Source organism: Pseudorca crassidens, chromosome 2, assembly GCF_039906515.1.
Source record: "Pseudorca crassidens isolate mPseCra1 chromosome 2, mPseCra1.hap1, whole genome shotgun sequence".
Taxonomy (NCBI): Eukaryota; Metazoa; Chordata; class Mammalia; order Artiodactyla; family Delphinidae; genus Pseudorca; species Pseudorca crassidens.
The window spans coordinates 24,484,086-24,505,619 of NC_090297.1; the positions used below are offsets into that span (position 1 = coordinate 24,484,086).

At 47.5% G+C, this 21,534-nt stretch overlaps 2 long non-coding RNA genes across 2 annotated transcripts; one reads left to right on the top strand and one right to left on the bottom strand.

Moving 5' to 3' along the window:
* Positions 1 to 1,884: 1,884 nt before the first annotated feature.
* On the bottom strand, positions 1,885 to 4,855 carry LOC137210219 (uncharacterized). The gene is made up of 3 exons (XR_010936374.1): positions 4,786 to 4,855; positions 3,313 to 3,382; positions 1,885 to 1,950 (listed from the first exon to the last, which is right to left on the bottom strand). It is a non-coding gene; the product is annotated as an uncharacterized lncRNA (long non-coding RNA).
* Positions 4,856 to 7,857: 3,002 nt separating this feature from the next.
* Positions 7,858 to 17,852, top strand: LOC137218419 (uncharacterized). The gene is made up of 2 exons (XR_010940692.1): positions 7,858 to 8,088; positions 17,417 to 17,852. It is a non-coding gene; the product is annotated as an uncharacterized lncRNA (long non-coding RNA).
* Positions 17,853 to 21,534: the final 3,682 nt, after the last annotated feature.

Consider the following 21,534-nt stretch of genomic DNA (forward strand, 5'->3'; position numbering starts at 1 on the left):
TATAGTCATTTTCACAATGTTGATTCTTCCAATCCAAGAACTTGGTACATCTCTCCATCTATTTGTGTCATCTTTAATTTCTTTCATCAGTGTCTTATAATTTTCTGCATATAGGTCTTTTGTCTCCTTGGGTAGGTTTATTCCTAGATATTTTATTCTTTCTGTTGCAATGGTAAATGTGAGTGTTTTCTTAATTTCACTTTCAGATTTTTCATCATGTGTATAGGAATGCAAGAGATTTCTGTGCATTAATTTTGTATCCTGCTACCTTACCAAATTCATTGATTAGCTCTAGTAGTTTTCTGGTAGCATCTTTAGGATTCTCTATGTTTAGTATCATGTCATCTGCAAACAATGACAGCTTTACTTCTTCTTTTCTGATTTGGATTCCTTTTATTTCTTTTTCTTCTCTGATTGCTGTGGCTAAAACTTCCAAAACCTTGTTGAATAATAGTGGTGAGAGTGGGCAACCTTGTCTTGTTCCTGATCTTAGTGGAAATGGTTTCAGTTTTTCACCTCTGAGGACGATGTTGGCTGCGGGTTTGTCATATATGGCCTTTATTATGTTGAGGAAAGTTCCCTCTATGCCTACTTTCTGGAGGGTTTTTATCATAAATGGGTATTGAATTGTGTCAAAAGCTTTTTCTGCATATATTGAGATGATCATATGGTTTTTCTCCTTCAATTTTTTAGTATGATGTGTCACATTGGTTGATTTGCGTATATTGAAGAATCCTTGCATCCCTGGGATAAATCCCACTTGATCATGGTGTATGATCCTTTTAATGTGCTGTTGGGTTCTGTTTGCTAGTATTTTGTTGAGGATTTTTGCATCTATGTTCATCAGTGATATTGGCCTGTAGTTTTCTTTTTTTGTGACATCTTTGTCTGGTTTTGGTATCAGGGTGATGGTGGCCTCGTAGAATGAGTTTGGAAGTGTTCCTCCCTCTGTTATATTTTGGAAGAGTTTGAGAAGGATAGGTGTTAGCTCTTCTCTAAATGTTTGATAGAATTCGCCTGTGAAGCCATCTGGTCCTGGGCTTCTGTTTGTTGGAAGATTTTTAATCACAGTTTCAATTTCAGTGCTTGTGATTGGTCTGTTCATATTTTCTATTTCTTCCTGGTTCAGTCTCAGAAGACTTCTGCATTTCTAAGAATTTGTCCATTTCTTCCAGGTTGACATTGACTTTTGACACATCATCTCATCATGGTATCTTTCCCAGACAGGAAAGGAAGGGAACTACTTGTAGTTGAGTACCTACTAGGCCCTTGACATCTATTATCTAAATTGGTCCATGGTGTTGTGTTTACTCCCCACCTCTCACATCCATTCCACATCCAGGTGATGCAGCCAAGCTGGTCATGATAATTCTACCCTCCTTGACCATGATGGCTCAAAAATGATCATGGGAACACATTCTGTCCTGACAGGGCTCTGCTGGTGGGCTTCTGGGTAATGTTTTCCCCGAAGAGAGACTCACAGGATGGTGTTGGATCCCCTCTCCCCCTGAGCACTGTGGTGCTTGGACGTAAGGGCTGGAACTGTAGCTCCATCTTTCAACTGGCCTGAGGATGAAGCCCACACTAAGATTGGCAGATCAGAGAGATGGGCAGAACTTGGGACCTGGATGGCATTGTGGAATCATCAGCCAACCTGGAAGCCCTCCCAAGTCTGGGCCTTGTTTAATGTGAAGTAATAAACATCCTTATCCTTTAAGCCAGTTTGAGTTGGGTTATCTGTTCTGTGCAACAGAATGCAGTGCAACTGATTCATACCAATATTGTCAACAGCCCTTCATCACACAGGTAGGCTGCTGAATTTGGATCAAAACGTAAAATGCTTTTACTATGCTTTACCTGAGGATACATACAGTTACCATGATGTCTGGCAGACAGAGGGCTGAGAGGTGTAACAACTTCAGCTGATGCCCAGGAGAGATCCTGTCTGGACTGTAACATGCAAGACGTTAGCCTTCTGAGTATGTGAGAACATGGTGAAAGCGGGAATTGTTCTTCTCCAACAGTAAAACAGTTCTAAAGGCACCTGACCCAGCATGATACCTGTGAGTGTTTTGTAGACATCATGCAATGTCAAGGTTCTGTGGTCATATTGCACTGTAATTACTTCTAATTTGCATGGTGTGATCATCAGTCTTTACATTCTTTCAAGGTTGCTACCAAAAGTTCTTTAAATTTAAAAAGTGAAGGGACTTCCTTGGTGGTGCAGTGGTTAAGAATCCGCCTGCCAATGCAGGGGACACGTGTTTGAGCCCTGGGCTGGGAAGATCCCACATGCCACAGAGCAACTAAGCCCGTGTGCCAAAACTACTGAGCCTGAGCTCTGGAGCCCACGAGCCACAACTACTGAGCTCACGAGCCACAACTACTGAAGCCCGTGCGCCTAGAGCCCGTGCTCCGCAACAAGAGAAGCCACCACAGTGAGAAGCCCACGCACCCCAACGAAGAGTAGCCCCCGCTCGCCGCAACTAGAGAAAGCCTGCATGCAGCAACGAAGACCCAACGCGGCCAAAAATAAATAAATAAAATAAATTTAAAAAAAATGTGAAATAAACATAAAAAGGTCAAGACTGAACCACTGCTATATAACAATGCTGTGAGTTAGCAATAGAGGCTCAAAGAGCTCAGTGTCAGACCCTGGGCTTGAGCTCAGACATGTTTGCCTCCAAAATCTTGCCTCTTTCCAGTACAAACTGTAGGCACAACTTTCCAGGTTCAACTACATGAAGTCATAATGGAATGTCCAGAATTTTTTGAAGAAGACTTGTTGCACTGGCCTGCCCAATACTCCTTCCCTATCCTTTTGGGGATAAAAACCTTTTTTATAAGGATCTAGTCTATGTGGTTTGACTGATTCTAACTCACCTATTCCTGCATGACAGGGGTGGGCACATGACCATGCCTTGCCCAACGGAGTATCCTATTGGCCTAGCCTCAGTGATTGGATCAGGGAAAGAATGGGCTCTTGCCTCTAGGTGAGTCAAATGAGTGTTCCTGAGAGATTTTCTCCCAGAACTTTTTTTTTTTTTAACATTTGAATTGTGTCATATTTAATTCTGCATGCTCTTGTAAGTCAGCAAAATATTCCATATATCATTTAAGTTGTCACTTACTTTTTTTTTTTTACATCTTTATTGGAGTATAATTGCTTTACAATGGTGTGTTAGTTTCTGCTTTATAACAAAGTGAATCAGTTATACATATACATATGTTCCCATATCTCTTCCCTCTTGCGTCTCCCTCCCTCTCACCCTCCCTATCCCACCCTCTCCCAGAAATTTTGGAGAAAATTACCTCTTTTCCTTGAAGTTGCTAAGCTAAATCTTGGACTGCTGGAGGCCATCATACTTCCCACTTAGACATCCTGTAAGACAAGAGGAATGGAAGGTATCGTTTGAGCTCCTGGATCCAGCCATACCTGAAGCCAATAGTGTCATATTTCTAGTGTTCTAATCTCATTTTTCTTCAACTTATTTGATCTGAGTTTCTGCTCCTTTCAAGAGAATCAGTCCTATCATACATCACAACCTACAATACTGACACATGTGCTCCTTGAGTCTCTCAAATATATGAAGAGATTTTTACGTGTAACTCAGGGTCAATACTAAGAACTTGCTTGAGAACATTTGGATGTCATTCATTTTGCATAGGTAACTTTTGGGGGTGATGTAAATGGGTGGATGGGATTCTGACCCCTTGAAGGTTCCTTTGGAGTATAAAGCCTCACCCTGATCCATGGAACTAAAAAGGCCTTGGATTCTCCTTTATGGTAGAGCAAAAAGAATTGAGTGCCAGCCAGGAAGGTGATATTAGGCAGAAGGGAGGGGGGGAAGGGCATAGTTTACAGTCATTGTCCAGTAGGGTTAATTGCACAAGCTTCAGGGTTAGTGACTCTGTCTGAATCCCATCTCTACCTCTTAATCTCTGTATGGCCCTGGGAAGTTCACTTTCCCTCTCTAAACCTCAGTTTTCTCAACTGCAAAATTGGGTTAATTATAGTGGCAATCCCATAGATTTTTTTTAAGGATTGATGAAATAATGCACATAAGCTAAGACTCACTTCATTTCCAAGTGATAGAACCCCAAATCAAACTCTCTTTAATCATGAAAAAGAATTCATTGGCTCATATAACTGAAAAGTCCAGGAGGGACAGTGTCAGGCATAGCTGGATCTAGGGGCTCAAATGATGTCATCAAAAGCAACTCTCTAGTCTCTGCTTTCTTTCTTGTATTTTATTTTATGTATTTGGCCATGCCACACAGCATGTGGGATCTTAGTTCCCTCACCAGGTATTGAACCCACACCCCCTGCATTGGAAGGGCAGAGTCTTAACCACTGGACCACCAGGGAAGTCCCTCTGCTTTCTTTTGCTCGGCTCCATTCCGAAATGAGCCATGCCAAATCACTCTACTTTTCACCACAGCTACTACCCTAGTCCAAAGCACCATTGTTTCTACCCTGATGACTATAACAGCCTCCCAACTGGTCACCCTTCTTCCTACACCCCTACCCCTCACTCCCAGTCTCAACTCCACAGAGTGCTCTTTAAAGAGCATGAGTCATTACATGACTCCCCTGCCCAAAACCTTCCAAAGATCCTTGGAGTAAAATCCATATCCCTCTCTAAGGCCCACCCGGCCCTTCAAGACTGGCCTCTGCCTGACCCCCTGACCTCATCTCCTGCTTCCCTTCTCTCTCACTGTACTGTACTGGCCTTCTTCCCATTTTTCCTCATGCTGGGGGTGTTCCCTCTGCCAGGAACTTACCCCTGTACCTTGTTCCCTAACTTAATTCAAAACTCAGCTTCCTTGATCTCATCTCTCCAGTCTTCCTTCCTCACAATTCCAAGTCCGGTAAGAAAAAGAGAGCTCTCTTGCCCAACAGTTTATACACAAGTCCGGGGCTAGCTTTCGTTGGCCCAAATTGCACTCTGGGCACATCCCTGAACCAATCACTGTTGCCAAGGGACTGAGATGACCTGATTGGTTAGGCTCGAGTCACATGTCCACCTGGACCTAATGCAAGTGTGGCCTGCCCATGGAGGAAGGCAATTCCCCAGAGAAAATTTGAGGCCATGTTACCAGATGGGTGAAGTAATGCTAGGCAGCCGAAATAACAGATGTCTATTTTCTGTGTTTTCATAAGTGCTTGACAAATAAGTGTTTGGGGAAAAGGAAAGAAAAAACAAAAAGGGAAAAGAAAAAAGCTAGCAGCCATTGCCTGCAAACGTCCCCTGGGATCTTCAGCAACGTTCACTCATTTAACAAATTTTTATTGAATCACTCAATTCCAGGCTCTGTCCTAAGGGACTCTGCTACTCTCTTAAATCAAAATGTGATAATATAATAGATTATATGACTTGTCTAGAACAGTGCTGGGCATTCATTCAACAATATTTATTGGGCTTTTATTAGCATTGGGGAGGAGCTCAGATCACAGCGGTGAACACCATAGGTGGTCCCTCTCCTCCTGGGGCTTATATTCTAGTGAAAAAAAGACAGATAGCCAAAAAGAACATTTAATCTTAAAGGAAGCACATGACATTCTTAATTAAGTCTGATACTTTCTAGAGAGAAAAAAGGAGTGGCCTGGGCCTCTTCTTCTTTTTTTTTTTTTTAAATTAATTTACTTATGTATTTATTTTTTGGTTGCATGGGTCTTCGTTGCTGTGCACAGGCTTTCTCTAGTTGCATTGACCGGGGGCTACTCTCCGTTGTGGTGTGCTGGCCTCTCACTGCAGTGGCTTCTCTTGTTGTGGAGCACAGGCTCTAGGCACGCGGGCTTCAGTAGTTGTGGCACATGGGCTCAGTAGTTGTGGCTCACGGGCTCTAGAGCGCAGGCTCAGTAGTTGTGGCGCACGGGCTTAGTTGCTCCGTGGCATGTGGGATCTTCCTGGACCAGGGCTCGAACCTGTGTCCCCTGCACTGGCAGGCGGATTCCTAATCACTGCACCACCAGGGAAGTCCCTGGGCCTCTTCTTTACTGATGAGCCTTTTGAACCTTTGGAATTGTGTACTCACATTAATCATTTAAAAAATATTGATTCATTATTTTTAAAAGTAATGCCATAAGGAGATACATTGCACCCACTAGAATGGCTAAAGTGAAAAGATTGGCAATGCCAAACGCTCAGGAGCACGTGGAAGAACTGGAACTCTCTCACATCGCTGATGAGAATCTAAAATGGTACAACCACTGTAGAGAACTATTTGGCAGTGTCTTATCAGATTAAACCTACAACAACCCTATAACCCAGAATTCCACTCCTTTACCTAAGAGAAATAAAAACTCAGGTCCACAAAAAAAATTGAGACATTCATAGCTTAATACTAGCCCCAAACTGAAAACAACCCAAATGTCCATCAACAGAAAAATGAATAAAGAAATTATGGTATGGCTATATAATGAAATACTACTCATCAATGAAAAGAAGCAAATTACTAATCATACGATATGTATGAAATCTCAAGAAGAATATGCTGAATGAAAGAAAGCAGACTCAGAAAATTCATACTGTATGCTTTAATTTATATGACGTTCTAGAAATGGCAAAACGTATCCAGGGTGATAGAAATGGGAACAGTGGTTGCCTGGGGTGGGAGGTGCGATTCATTGGGAAGGGAACTTTCTGTGGGGCTGGCAATGTTCTCTGTTTTGATAGAAGTTTAAGTTACAGGGATATTTTCCTTTTTCGGTTTTTGGTTTGTTGCTGCTGTTGTTTGGCCACGCAGTATGCAGGAATCCTACTTCCCCCACCAGGGATCTAACCCGTGTCCCCTGCAGTGGAAGCGCAGAGTCTTAACCACTGGACAGCCGGGAAAGTCCAGGGATGTTTTCAATTTCTCGAAACTCGTGGAACTGAATGTTTAAGTTCTGTTTGTGCATTTCATTGAACGTAAATTATACCTCAATTTAAAAAAAAAAAGTAGTTGCAAGTATTTGAATCGGAGAAGTTACTGCCTACTAAGAAATGTGTGACAGGATGACTCCAGGAGCCTGTAGGTGCGGGGGAGATCAGGGAAAGCCCTTATTGAGAAAGTGCGATTTCAAAATCCTGAGGAAGGCCAAGAATTGTCCGTGCAAAATGGGATGAAAGGAAGGAGGTGAACTCAACACATAAGTGTTAGCTTTTTATCAGTGGCGACCTTCCAAAGCCAGGTATTTAGCGTTCACTTTGGGCCTGCAGCTTTCATAGCTGTGTTTTCGCAGTTAATCTCCCAGATGACGCTTCGATAGCAGCATTTTGGTTCCCATTTTACAAGTGAGCAAACTGAGGTTCAGGAAGGTCAAAAGACTTACTCAACGACTAGGACGTGGCAGGAGCCAAGTTTTAGGGCTGCATATTTGGTGTCACTGTCCCGAAACGTAACCTGAAACAGTAACCACAGACTCCAGGTTGGGAAGGCTGGAGCAAAGGAATGTTCTCTGAACAAAAGAAGGGCGGGGCCGGCGCGGTCGCACCTCCCACATCCCCAGGCGCCAACCTCCAGTTCTCTTGGGAGAATGGGGTAGGGGTGGGGCGCCAAGGTCTGGTTTCATTCCGCTGAGTCTGCAGCTCCCAACACCCGGGACCCTTGGCTCTGGAACAAAGGAGTCCATGGGGCTGAGGGGCGGGGCCCGAGCCGGGGAAGGAAGGGGTGGAGGCCGGGGCGGGGCTCAACTCTGGGGAGAGGGGGCGGGGAGCGGCGGGGTAAAGTGCGGAGTGGGCGGGGCCCGACCTGGGGGAGATGGGCGGGGCTCGGAGGGGCCCGGAGCCTGGGAGACGCGCTCCACGGGGGTGGAGTTGGAGGCGGGGCCCGAGCTTCGGGAGCTGAGGGCCGGAAAGGACAGTAGTGGGGGAAGGCGTGAGGTTGGAGGGGCGCAGTGGGCGGGGCCCGAGGGCCGGACGCCGAGTCTGAGCGCCTGGGGGGGGGGCCCCAGACGTTTCCAGGAAGCAGCTCGCTCCGCAGCTCCACCTGCTGGTCCCGCCAGATCCGCCCGTCCTGAGGACCAGCAGGTCCGATACTCTGCTAAGTCCTGGAGCAAGTCCTCCCCCTGCGCGGGTCCTGCTCCTCTTCTCGTGGTCACAGGTACAGTGACCACGACCTGTCTTGTTTCGCAGGGTTGTTGGAGAGTGGATTGGGAGAATGGAAGTGAAGAAGACGCCTTGTTGTCAGACCCGTAACCAACATGCATTTTATATACTTGCTAGGAAGAATTGTATTAATAGCTGTACTAATACTTCACACAATTTCCATTTTTCCCACACGACAATCCGTAGAATAGGTAATATTATCATCCTGTTTTACACTGAGAAAACTGAGGCTCAGAAGCGTTTATGTGGCATGCCCGCGTTAACACAGCCAGTAGGTGGCAGAAGCACTTAAACCTGGGGTCTGACTTAGCATTTTTGGAGTCTTTCTTACCCTAAAGCCCATGCTCTTAACCACCATGTAATTACTGCCTAATTATTTATTCACTGATTCATTCATTTAAAAAATATTTATTGATCACCTACTCTGTGTTTGGTCACATAATGGGTGGAAGGTATGTAGTGAAGAGTTTCTACACAAATAAGGCTTACAGTCTAATTGGAAGACAGTGAAAAATTAATGACAAGAATAATTAATTAAAATCGTGACATGTACTTTGGTGGAAAAGTATAGGGAACTATAAAAATGGTGTTTTCTGGGCGATGCGTGCCTATTATGTGCCAGGTTCATGCTAAACCTTTTATGAGTTCACTTGGGTCTCCTGCCCACTTAAGATCTAGATTAGACTTGTTTGAACATTGTGGTAACCAGGATTCTAGCAGTTGCAAGTGGCAGAAACCTACCACAAACTAAAGCCAAAAGGGGCTGGTGGTGGGCGGGGAATTACTGACAAGCTCTACAAGTATACTAGTTTGAGGTGTGGCTCCATCTCTCTCATCATCCCTCAATTCTCTTTTCCATGCAGCCAAGCAAGATGATTACAAACAGCCCTAGGCTTTCATTGAGTTTACAGCTCTCAGTCCCAGAAGAGAGAGCCTACTTCCGCCCAGCTTCAGCATAAGAAAAGAAGTCTTGGGACTGTTTCCCCTAAACTCCCTGAAGTTGTCCTAAAACCTTGCAAAAGCTGAATCCCAAAGCCAGGTCTGTCTGAGCTTCCTCACTGTCTCCTATCTAAGGTTACAGCATTAACTGTTTTTCTTTTATAACAAGTATTGAACTTAATGCCTGTACCATTTGGCTTTAAATTAAGCATTGTTTTGTCACATTCTGGATTACGACCACATTAACAGGTTTTGATTCAGCTCCTCCCCCTTGTGTGTTGGGGGATAGGCACATGGATGTACAATTTATTCATTCAGCAAATATTTGCTGAGCTTTTGTTATGTGCTAGGTAAAAATCATCTGGTGAGGAGAACAGACCCCAATCTTGCCCTCATGGGAATTTTCGTCTGGTGGCGAGACTGATAACAGACACTAAACACAAATGAGTATATAACTATTCTTGTGAGTAGTGCTAGGAAGAAAGGTAGGATGCTCTAAAGGCTTCTAAGCGGGGACACTGGCCTGGTCTGAAAGGTCAGGGAAGACACCCCCCCCCCCACCAGAGGAATGTTTGATGTGACATCTGAAGGATTGATAGGTTAATTAGGCAAAATAGGAGAAAGAGCATTTTAGACAGAGGAACCTGCATCTGCAAAGGTCCTGGAGTAGAAGGGAGCACGGTAATGTCAAGAACTTGAAGGAAGATCAGCGTGGTGCATGCAAACAAGAATGAGGACTGGCATGAGATGAGGAGGAAGGGGTGATCAGAAGCTGGTGGATTTTCTCAAAGCTTACAGTCTGAGGAGACAGGGGCTGTGCACAGAGGCTAGTAAGGATAGTGGCTACCATTTTTTTGTGTGTGTGTAAATCAAATGAGGTGATGTGTGAAAAGGCATAACAGTGGCTGGCATTCAGACAGTAAATGGTAGCTTCTAATATTGTTCCACTGAACTGTGAATTCCTAGAGGTCAGGGATTGTATCCAATCCATTTCTTCTCTGTGTCTACAGGCCCTCTATGGAAGGAGAAGACTCAGCAAATATTTGTGAACCAAGCTGGAAAGGGTGGCGTTTAATCTATGTCTCAGAAAATGAGGAAAAGAAAGAGCACTTCTGGCCAGGGGAGGGTATAGGCCGTGGCCTGGAGGCAGGAATAGACTTTATTTGTTTGGGGAAGGGGGAAGAGACTTTGAGGTTGGTGGAAAGTGGAGGGGGTCTGTACCGTAATGGTCATTGGTGGATTGCCTCCCAAGCAACCATTCCCTCTGATTATTTTTTAATATAAATTTATTTATTTTATTGTTTTTGGCTGCGCTGGGTCTTTGTTGCTGCGCGCGGTCTTTCTCTAGTTGCGGTGAGCGGGGGCTACTTTTCGTTGCGGTGCGCGGGCTTCTCATTGCGGAGGCTTCTCTTTGTTGCGAAGCACGGGCTCTAGGCACGCAGGCTTCAGTAGCTGTGGCTTGCGGGCTCTAGAGTGCAGGCTCAGTAGTTGTGGTGCTTAGTTGCTAAGTGCAGGCTTAGTTGCTCTGTAGCCTGTGGGATCTTTTTTTTTTTTTTTAGCCTGTGGGATCTTCCCGAACGAGGGCTTGAACCCGTGTCCCCTGCATTGGCAGGCAGATTCTTAAGCGGGAAGTCCCCCTCTGATTTCTATTTGGAGATCTACCAGTTCCCCTGCACTTAGACAGGTAAGGATGGAGCTACAGCCTCAGCATCAGAGCACATGAGGTGGCTTGGCCAATCCTTTTTTTTTTTTTTTTTTTTTGCGGTACGCGGGCCTCTCACTGTTGTGGCCTCTCCCGTGGCAGAGCACAGGCTCCGGCTGCGCAGGCTCAGCGGCCATGGCTCACGGACCTAGCCGCTCTGCGGCATGTGGGATCTTCCCGGACCGGGGCACGAACCCGTGTCCCCTGCATCGGCAGGCGGACTCTCAACCACTGCGCCACCAGGGAAGCCCTTGGCCAATCTTTATATCCATTTTCTTGGCTGTGGTGATTGGCTCATGTGTGGGCACATGACCTACACAGGTCCAATCAGAATGGGTTTCAGGCAATGGCCTGGTGAGGATGGGGGCTGGAGCATGTCCCTACCATGAGGGCCTGTCTGAGATTTGGGCCAATCCAGAAGCCTTGTCACCGAGAGATGAAGAGGGAAAAACCAGTCTTTGGGGACATCATTCGAGAGCCTGCAGCCAGGCCTATACCTGGGCTGTTCAGCTGTGGGACCAATAACTTTGTGCTTCCCCTGGTGGGCATTAGGCTTTCTGTCACTTGGCTCCTGAGGTTAAAAAGTTGGTGAAACCAGTCTGGGAAGAGCCTGGATGTGGGTCCAACCTGACTTCAATGAGGAGACAAGTCAGCCCCATGCTATGTCTTTTTTGACCCACAGCACAGGAACATGATGGAGACAAGGGTTCCCAGTGCAGAGAGAGCAGCAGGAGAGGAGCAGGCAGTGGAGGTGTGTGAGCTGAGACAACTGCAGAGACCTTGATGATGACAATTTTGTAGAGAATGGCCTGGGTCCTTGAGTAACTGCAAGGAACAGAGCTGACCACCCACCTGGACGATTAACAAACTAATTCATTCTGGCTTGACACAAGCTAATTCATTCTCCCTGTTGCCCAGCAAGCTCCTTCTCATCCTCTGAGGCACAGCTCAAATGTCCCCTCCTCCAGGAAGTCTTCTCTGAACTCACCCAGAGGAATAATCAGTTCTCCCTGCTCTGTGTTTCAAGGTTGTGCTCCTAAGTCCCTCCTTCAGGCCTCCGTCACCGGCCACATCTGATTCCGATGTGCTCCAGTTTTGTAGAGGGTGCTTCCCCTGTTGGGTTGTGACACACTCCCCCACCAAGGGCAGGAATCGTGAATCCAGATTGTGATGGATCATTTGATTCCTCCATTCATATACTCTGCAGAGGTCCCTACACTTGCAAGATGTCTGCAAAATCCTGGAAATGCAGTGTGGGGTTGGAGCTAGGAATTTGAGCCCCTGTTCGTGCTTAATTAGTTCAGCTCATGGAAGTATCTCCGTCCTGTTCTCCTGTCTCTGGTACTAATTTCTTAAACCAGATCTAGAACTCAGCCTCTTTCTCTGATTCCCACAAATCCCCCTCACACAGGCCTTTGTGTGGGTAGCAGACTACTGAAGTAGTTGCGGCACGCGGGCTCTAGAGCGCAGGCTCAGTAGTTGTGGCGCACGGGCTTAGTTGCTCCACGGCATGTGGGATCTTCCCAGACCAGGGCTCGAATCCATGTCCCCTGCATTGGCAGGTGGATTCTTAACCGCTGTGCCACCAGGGAAGTCCTGCAATTTGTAATTATTATGTTTTTTTAAAATATTTTATTTATTTATTTAGGCTGCGTCAGGTCTTTTTAAAAATTTATTTATTTTTGGCTGCCTTGGGTCTTCGTTACTGCATGCGGGCTTTCTCTAGTTGCGGCAAGCGGGGGCTACTCTTCGTTGCAGTGCTTGGACTTCTCCTAGCGGTGGCTTCTCTTGTTGTGGAGCATGGGCTCTAGGCACACGGACTTCAGTAGTTGTGCCACACAGGCTCAGTAGTTGTGGCTCACAGGCTCTAGAGTGCAGGCTTAGTAGCTGTGACGCATGGGCTTAGTTGCTCCACAGCATGTGGGATCTTCCCGGGCCAGGGCTCGAACCTGTGTCCCCTGCACTGGCAGGCAGATTCTTAACCACTGTGCCACCGGGGAAGCCCTGTGTCTGGTCTTAGCTGCGGCACACGGGATCTTTCATTGTGGCACGGGCTCTTTGTTGTGGCATGGGGGCTTCTCTCTAGTTGTGGCATGCGTATTTTCTCTCTCTAGTTGAGGCACTGCGGCATGTGGGATCCTAGTTACCTGACCAGGGATTGGACCAGCGTCCCCTGCGTTGTAAGTTGGATGCTTTACCGCTAGACCACCAGGGAAGCCCTGTAATTACTATGCTTATCTGTCTTTTTACTTTTTGTTTGTTTGTTTGCGTCCTCCACGAGACTGTAAGTAGGGACCTATCTTGCTATCATCATGTTCACAGTGCTCAGCACTGGTGGACAGGAGATAGACATCAGCTGAATGAATGAATGAGAATATTAGACATCTGTCTGAAAAGTTCTTCTTCCATCGGAAGATTTTCATCCAGCTCACCCCCTGCAGGTTTCCCAGACCTTTTCCCCTTTCTCCCCTTCTTCCCAGTTTGTTCCACAGGGCCTCCAACTTTCTTCTCTCCCTGTACGTGGAAGATGTTCCATTCTCTCTAGCCCTTACTCCCCTGCAAATCCACCCCCTTAGGAATTCAGAAGAAACAAGACGCCTTCTGTACGAGAGAATCTTCACTCCTTAGGACACAGCCGTAGCTTTAAACGTCCCCTCTCCTCCGCCATTACCATTTCATCTTTAGTACCCTGTACATTGGCACAGTTGGAGCTGAGACTACCTATGTTGTATTAAATTCAGGGGAATGGAGAGACTTTAGATGGTGTGACAGATTGAAGGTGACCACAGATTCTTTGCCAACCCTCTCATTAAGAGGTAGAGTCAGGAATTGCCTGGCGGTCCAGTGGTGAGGACGCCGCACTCTCACTGCCGAGAGCCTAGGTTCAATCCCTGGTCAGAGAACTGAGATCCCACCAGCCGCGTGGTGCGGCCAAAAAAACAAAAGAGGTAGGGTCGGTGGTTCCCTCTCTTGAAGCTGGGCTGGCCGGTGGCTGCTTTGACCAATGGACTATGGTGGGGGTGATACTGTCCCAGTTCCAAACCTAGCTTTTCTGAGTACCGGCAGTTACCACCTTGGTTTCTGGGAGCTCTGAATCACCATGTGAAACTCCAACCATTCTGCTGGGGAGGCCACGTGGGAAGACCCTGAGACGACACGGAGAGGGGCCCAGTTGAGCTCAGTCTTACTGCTGTTGCCACCAAGACGCCAGGCATGTGAGGGTAGCCTCGTGGGTGCCTTGGATCCTAAGACCAGACTAACCTAACCACTCACTAAATATTGCCCAGTGGCCTGGGTTGATGCCATGGTGCAGAATAGCCCAGCCAAAACCTTCCCAAGTCCTGACCCCCCAGATTGTGAGATATATTAAAATGTTTCAAGCCACTACATTTTGCGTTTATTTGTTAGGCAGCAATAGATCATTGGAACAGAGGGAGCAAGCCCTTTGGGGAGCCAGACCAAGGATGCTGGCTGGGCCAACACCAGGAGTCAGGAGGGCAGGCGAGTGACACTCTGGTGGGAAAAGGGAAGCAAAGAGAGCTTCATTTGCACCCTGATAGGGCTGTGGCTGGAGGAACAGGCAGTCATGGGCCACCCCGTCTCTCCCTGGCTGGCCTAAGCTGAAAGACTCCTTGGCGGTCCATGGCATTGGCTTCACCATGGAGGTGCTGATGTACCTTGTACTGATGACATGGGACAGAAAAGGCACATGTATATTGAGTTCCTACCGTGTGCCAGGCACAGTGACGCATGGCTCCTTACAAACCCAGTACACTCCAGAGACAGACAGAGAAAGAGGGAGAGAGGTGTGCAAACAACAGGTCTGTATAAGGAAAACAGAGGCTTGCAGAGGGAAAGTGATTTGCCCTGGGGCGGAGCTGGGATTGGAGCCTGTGCTGCCTGTTCCAAAGCTCCAGCTCCGGAACTGTGGCCTGGCCACATCAGAGGGGTCAGAGGGCCTCGAAGACTTCCTGGTGGTGGTGGCGGTGACCACAGGTCCCAGTGGGGCGACCCGTGCATTCCCCCAGGGAATTAGGTCAGTTGTCCTTACCAAGCCCTCGGAGAGCAGGAAATGCCGCAGGACCCAGGCACAGAGGCAGAATCTCCACCAGAGGAGAACAGTGGGTTTAGAGTCGGAGACCAGGAGTCCGGTCACGGCTGCGTGGCCGGCGAGGGAAAGGGCCCTTTGCCTCACCAAGCCTCAGTTTCCTCATTTGTAAAAGGGAATAACCATACTAGCCGCCCTGCTGTTCTTTCACACATTCGTTTAGTCATTCATTCATTCTCTTACTCACTCAGCAAACACCTACTGGGCACCGACACGACCAGGCTGGACACCTAAGGTGCGGCCCCAGCAGCAGCGTGCCCGCGACCTCCAGACCCCCGGCCAGTCCTTGCAGGCATGGAGTGGGGAGGCAGGATGTTCCCCAGACCTGGAACAGTTCCTTTCCCTTCCAGGGGCTCTGTTTTCACTTCTGGGCAACGGGAGTACTTATCACAGTGAAGGCTCGGGACACTTCCTGGGGCCTCTGGACAAAGGCTGCAGGGAGGTGAACAGATCATGGGGTGGAGAGAAGGCACAAGGAGTTGGTGGCTGGTTCTCAGGGCCAAGGCCTGTGACAGTGAGATGGGTCCTTTGCCCATTGCCATCCCAGGAGGGCAGACTGGGGCTGCAGAGGCAGATGAGGAGGCCTCTGTGAGCCCCATGGGGGGTCAGAGCTAAGACCCAGGTGCCACCAGACGGCTCCAGAGTGTGGGGTCTGGCAAGGAGGCCTCAGGCCACTCCCGAATATAATGAGTTCTTTCCCTGTGTACAGCTTTTGCAATTTCCAAAGCCCTTACCCTATAGGGCCTGAAGATATAAATTATTAGGGTCATTTTACAGATGGGAATCTTGAGGCTCAGAACAGCAGCTGACTTGTCTAAAGTGACCCATTAAACTGAGAAAAGAACTCACCTTCCTGGTCGCTCCCAGTGCTGTATGTCACCGTGACTCCTCCCATCTCCCCATTGACCTTCTCCCAATGGGGTCCCATTGACCCCAGCTCCCCATCTACCTTCTCCTTGGGGCCCTGAAACCTCCCTGTCCCCATCCATGGTAATTCATGAGATGTTATCTTTCAGGAAGAGGGGAGATGCCAGGGAAGGGCAGGGATCCAGAGGGCACAGGCTGGAGTGGAATCCTACTGCATCCCACTCACTCCAGGCAGGCAGAGAGGACACCTTCAGTGCCTGGAGGCCAAGGGAAGGGCACTCACACTTCATATGTTACATTCAGCACCACCTGTGATCCTCAGAGAACTCTGCCCAGTGAGGGATTTTACAAGTGACACAATGAGCTCCTGAGAAATGATAAGACTTGGCCAAGATTACCCAGTTAGTAAGTACCAGAGCCAGGACACAAACCCTGGTCAAACTCCAGGGCCCATGATCTTTCTGAAGCTGAGAACAAGAAAGGAGAGGGAGAAGGAGGGCACTGGCTAGGCCGCAGGATGGCCAGGCATTCAGGAGGACATGGACCCAAGGGTGGGCTAGGTGGTCCCCTCCCAATCCAGATGTCTGGAGGCAGCACAGATGCAGCGCCAGCCAGCAGATGTCGCTGTGACGCCGCGCTCCCCAATTTTCTTAAGGAAGGTGGAAGAGGGAGATAATGCGAGAGCAAGATTAAGATTGTGAAAACAAGCGAGAGACAGCAAGGGTAAAGCAGGGGCTGTACCTCTGCTGGAGATGGTGGGGAGGATGAACCATATCATTTATGAAGAGTGCCCAGCCAGGCGCTCTACAAACAGGCGTCTTCCCCCTTCACCACCTGTGAAATCTTAATTTCTCTATGCCTCAGTTTCCTCATCCATAAAATGGGAATTACAGCAGCTGCTTCACAGGGTCTCTGTGAGGATTAAGGGAGTTAATGTAAGTCTGGAACGTTGAGAGGACTCGGTGAGTATTTAATATTGATTATTTTCCTCCTGTCAGTAGCATCCTACCCTGTTGGGTCCCAGGCCTTTAGTTCCCACCACCCTCACAAACCCCACCAGTCACACTGAGGACCCTCCCTAGACACAAGAGCAGGAGGCCAAGAATGTGGACAGAAATGCATATAGGGTGTGTTCACCTGGAGAGTGAGAGAGTTTGGAAGTCAGTGTCCTTGGCAGGTGACATGACACGATACTATATATAGAAAACCCTAAAGACTCGACACAGAAACTACTAGAGCTGATAAATGAGTTCAGCAAGGCAGCAGGATACAAGATTAACATACAAAAAATTGTTGCATTTCTTTACAATAAAAATGAAATATCAAAAAGGGAAAGTAAAAAAAAAAAAATCCCATAAAAAAAAAAACTTCAGAATAAACCTGACCAAGGAGGTGAAAGACTTATATGCTGAGAACTATAGGACATTGATAAAGGAAACTGACAATGATTCAAAGAAATGGAAAGATATCCCATGTTGTTAAAATGGCCATAGTACCCAAAGCAATCTACCAATTTAATGCAATTCTTATCAGTGTCCTTATCTATGAAATGGACACGATATCACTGAATGAGGCAGCGGCGCAAGTGAAACCCCAAGCCACGTGCCTGGCACAGTAGCTGCAGGACTTGGTGTTGGTGCTGGGGGCTTGGGAGTCCCTGCTCTCATATAATCATCAACCGATTTTTTTTTTTTTTTTTTTTTGCAGTACGCTGGCCTCTCACTGTTGTGGCCTCTCCCGTTGCAGAGCACAGGCTCCGGATGCGCAGGCTCAGTGGCCATGGCTCACGGGCCCCGCCGCTCCGCGGCATGTGGGATCCTCCCGGACCGGGGCACGAACCCGTGTCCCCTGCATCGGCAGGCAGACTCTCAACCACTGCGCCACCAGGGAAGCTCACCGATTTGTGATTCCTAATCTGCTATTCGGAAGCCTCTGGTGACAGAATGGGGTCCTTGTGCTCTCGTGGTATTTCTGAATCCAGAGAACCATCCCATATTGATGTGGGAAGAGGTTGTCAAGCCAAGAGGGGAATCTGTTCTGGGCTGGGATCACCAACTCTCCAGGAAGTCATGTGGTGAGTCCTGCCCCACAGAGCTGGGACAGCTGCCTTGGGCAATTGGGAAATAAATTAATCATTAATCAATGCTCTCTTTTTAAAAATGGGACCAGGGTGAGGGTGGTAATTTAAGAAGTTGGGAGGCATTGATCTAGCTTCATTCCTCTTCACCCCAGTGCCACTGTGTGGGCAGGACACCGAGGCACTACTTTGGGGCCTAAGGATCACAGTCTCAAAAGCTGCCCGTGGTTTGACGAGACTGGGGTCAGGGGTTGTCATTTTTGTCTTACAATGGAAAGGAACTCACATTTACTGGGGGCCTTCTATGTGTCAAGTGCTTTACAGGTATTCTCATTAGTTACCACAATAACCCTTGCAAATATTGTGCCATTTTACAGATGAGAAAAAGGAGGCTCAAGTTAAGTGTTTTACCCGAAGTCTCACTCACCCCTCCTTGATGACTTAACTCACTTTATTTCCTCTGTCTAGAGAGGTAATTCTCCACCAGGGGCACTATTGCCCCTCAGGGATATTTGGCAGTGTCCGGGGACACTTTTGGTTGTCACTGCTGAGGGTGGGGTTACATCTTGTGGGCAGAGCATGGGGTGCTGCTAACCGTCCTCCAGTGTACGGGACAGCTTCTGGCAGCAAGGAATTATATGGCCCCAGATTGGAATAACGCTGAGTTGGAGAAACTCTGATCTAGAGAAATCCATGCTCTTCCCTCTGGGTCACTCCAGGAGGCCCTCCCTGAGTCCCCTGGGAGAGGTTGCGCCTCCTTGTAGCCCCTGCAGCCATCACCTCCCCGAATAGGTGCTGATCGTGCTGCCTCGAACCAGAGCTCTTTGGGTAAATGGAATTGGATTGATAATCAGTAAATGCTTCCTGCCTTGACACACAAGGTAGTGCCTGTCTTTCTTTTCTTTTTTAAAAAAAGTTTATTTATTACTTTTGGCTGCATTGGGTCTTTGTTGCTGCGTGCGGGCTTTTCTCTAGTTGTGGCGAATGGGGGCTCCTCTTCGTTGCAGTGTGCGGGCTTCTCATTGCGGTGGCTTCTCTTGTTGTGGAGCACGGGCTCTAGGTGCACGGGCATCAGTAGTTATGGCACGCGGGCTCAGTAATTGTGGCTCGCGGGCTCGGTAGTTGTGGCTCACCTGGGCTTAGTTGCTCCGCGGCATGTGGGATCTTCCTGGACCAGGGCTCGAACCCATGTCGCCTGCATTGGCAGGCGGATTCTTAACCACTGCACCACCAGGGAAGCCGATGCCTGTCTTTCTATTAAGGCTTTGCTTCAATTAGGCTGGTGATTCCTAGCATTTCAGGACTGGAATGAAAGACCTCCACGGCCTCTTTGTCCTGGCCGGAGAGATGGTGAGCTTCCCGTCACTCCAAGTGTGCAAGTTGAGGCTACGAGACCACTTAACAATGCAGATGTAGTGCAATGCAGAGGTTAAAAACACAGGCTTGTATGTCAGAAAGATCCTGATTCAAGTTCCAGCTCTGCCACTTACTCGCTGTGCAGCCCTGGCCATGGTACTTAACCTCTCTGAGTCTCGGTTTCCTCAATTATGAACTGGAGATAATCATAATAGGCACCTTATAGGGTTGTTGTGAGGTTCAAATCAGACAGTCCGTCCACAGTGCTTAGCACAGTGCCTGGCAGGTGGCAGTCATCTGAGAATGTTGGCTATTACTATTATGAGGAGAGGCAAGGAGCACTGGGGTTTCCGCTAAATAATACCAGGGTTCCTTCTAACTCTGAAACTCCCAAACATGCTAGGTTCTCTCACACCTCTACGTCTTTGAACAAGCTGTTCTTTTGGCCTGAAATGCCATTTCTCTCTACACAAGTCTTCCAAACACACTCCTCCTCATTCTTCAAGTCTCAGTTCAAAGTGCCACCTCTTCTATGAAGCCTCCCTCGATTGCCCTCTTCTTCTGCGCTTCCACCATGATTCTCCACTGCATCCCCAGATCATACTGCCACTTACAGCATCTATTTTGCTTTTTGTTTTTTGTATTAAATTTCCCCCCCTCCAGTCTGAGGGCTCCCTCTGGGGACAGGGACTAGGTCAGCTCTATCTTTGCATCTTTGCACCAGAACAGACATGTGGAGGCAGCTTATGAACCCATGGGTTCATAAACCCATGGAATGAACCCATATGTCTGATTATAGGAGGTCCTCCAGCAGGTGTCTTCCATAAATATTTATCAAGTGTCTACCATGTCCCAGGCACCATGCACTCTCCACCAATGAACAGATCAGATCCCCTTTTCCCTAGTGCTCAAAGTTTTGAGTTTTTGAATCCAGAAGGTCTCAGGGAAGAGTGGAGGAAAGGAGACCGACAGTCCATTTCTTCTATGCACCTGTTTGGTTTCTTAAAAATATTGGGTTGGCCAACAATTTGTTTGGGTTTTCCCATAAGATGTTACAGAAAAACCCAAACGAACTTTTTGGCCAACCCAATAATGTAAACGTATTTTAACAACAATCAGAGTCGCTGTAGGGCTTTTAAAGTATGTCTACAAATTATTTGACAATCTTTCCCTCACAAGGTGAAGACTAATTGCTTACTCATTCATGTGGACTGGACTTAGTGAGTCAGTTCCAACCAACAGAATGTGGTGGCAGTGGTGGTGTGTGACTTCTGAGACTAGGTCTTCCTAGCCTCCTTGCTCTCTCTTTCTCTCAGATCACTTGCTCTGGATCCACTTTTTCTGTGGCTCACTTCCTCCATGTGAAAGGGAACTGACGCCTTCTATCAACAGCCACGTGATTATGCAATCTTGGAGGTGGACCCTCCAGCCCAGCCAAGCCTTCACACATCTGCAGCCCTGACCTAACTCTAAACTGCAAGTTCATGAGAGACCCTGGTCAGCACCACCCAGCTAAGCTGCTCCCGAATTTCTGACCCATAAACTTTAAGACAGTGTTTGTTGACTTAAGCTGCTAAGTTCTGGGGTAATTTGCTATACAGCAGTAGAAAGCTAAGAGTATCCTAGAGCAGTGGTTCTCAGCCCTCTGTTATCCTAGAGCAGTGGTTCTCAGCCCTCCCCATGAGGCAGTATGTGTTCAGTGGTTAGATAATGAGTCAGGGGTCAGAGTGGCTGGATTTAAATGCTGATTCTGCCACTTACTAGCTGGGTAACTTTGAACAGGTGACTTAATCTCTCCCAGCTTTAGTGACTCCATCTATAAGATGGTGGTAATGGAACTTCTTAGGATTGTTAGGAAGACTAAACAAGAAAATATATGTCAATTCTGCCTAGAAGCTAAATTGTAAGAGAGAAAGCTAAAGCGTTGTGTGCGTTGTTCATTGCTGTAGCCTCGGTGTCTGGAACAGTGCCTGGAATATAAGAGGTGCTCAGTAAACATTTCTTGCTAGAGAGTGAAATCAGTAAACTGAGTGAACTCAAAATGCTAGTTTGTATCAGCTCCCTGGTTTGCCTACCTCAGCCTTCTCTGCTGGTTCCTCCTAATGTTCTCCAGCTCCAAATGTACAAGTGCCCCAGGACTGTCTTCAACCCTCTTCCCTGTCTACATTCACTCTCTTGGTGATTTTATCTATTGTCGACTTGAAACACCATCTCAACATCAATGATTCCAAACTTCCTATCTTCAGCCCAGAACTCTCCTCTTTTATACCCAACTGCCTCCCTGACATCTCCACTTGAATGCCTAACAGGCATCTCAAACTTTAGGTGTCCAAAACCAGAACACGGGAGTCTGTCCCCAAACTTTCTCCTCCTGATGTCATCCCATCGCAAG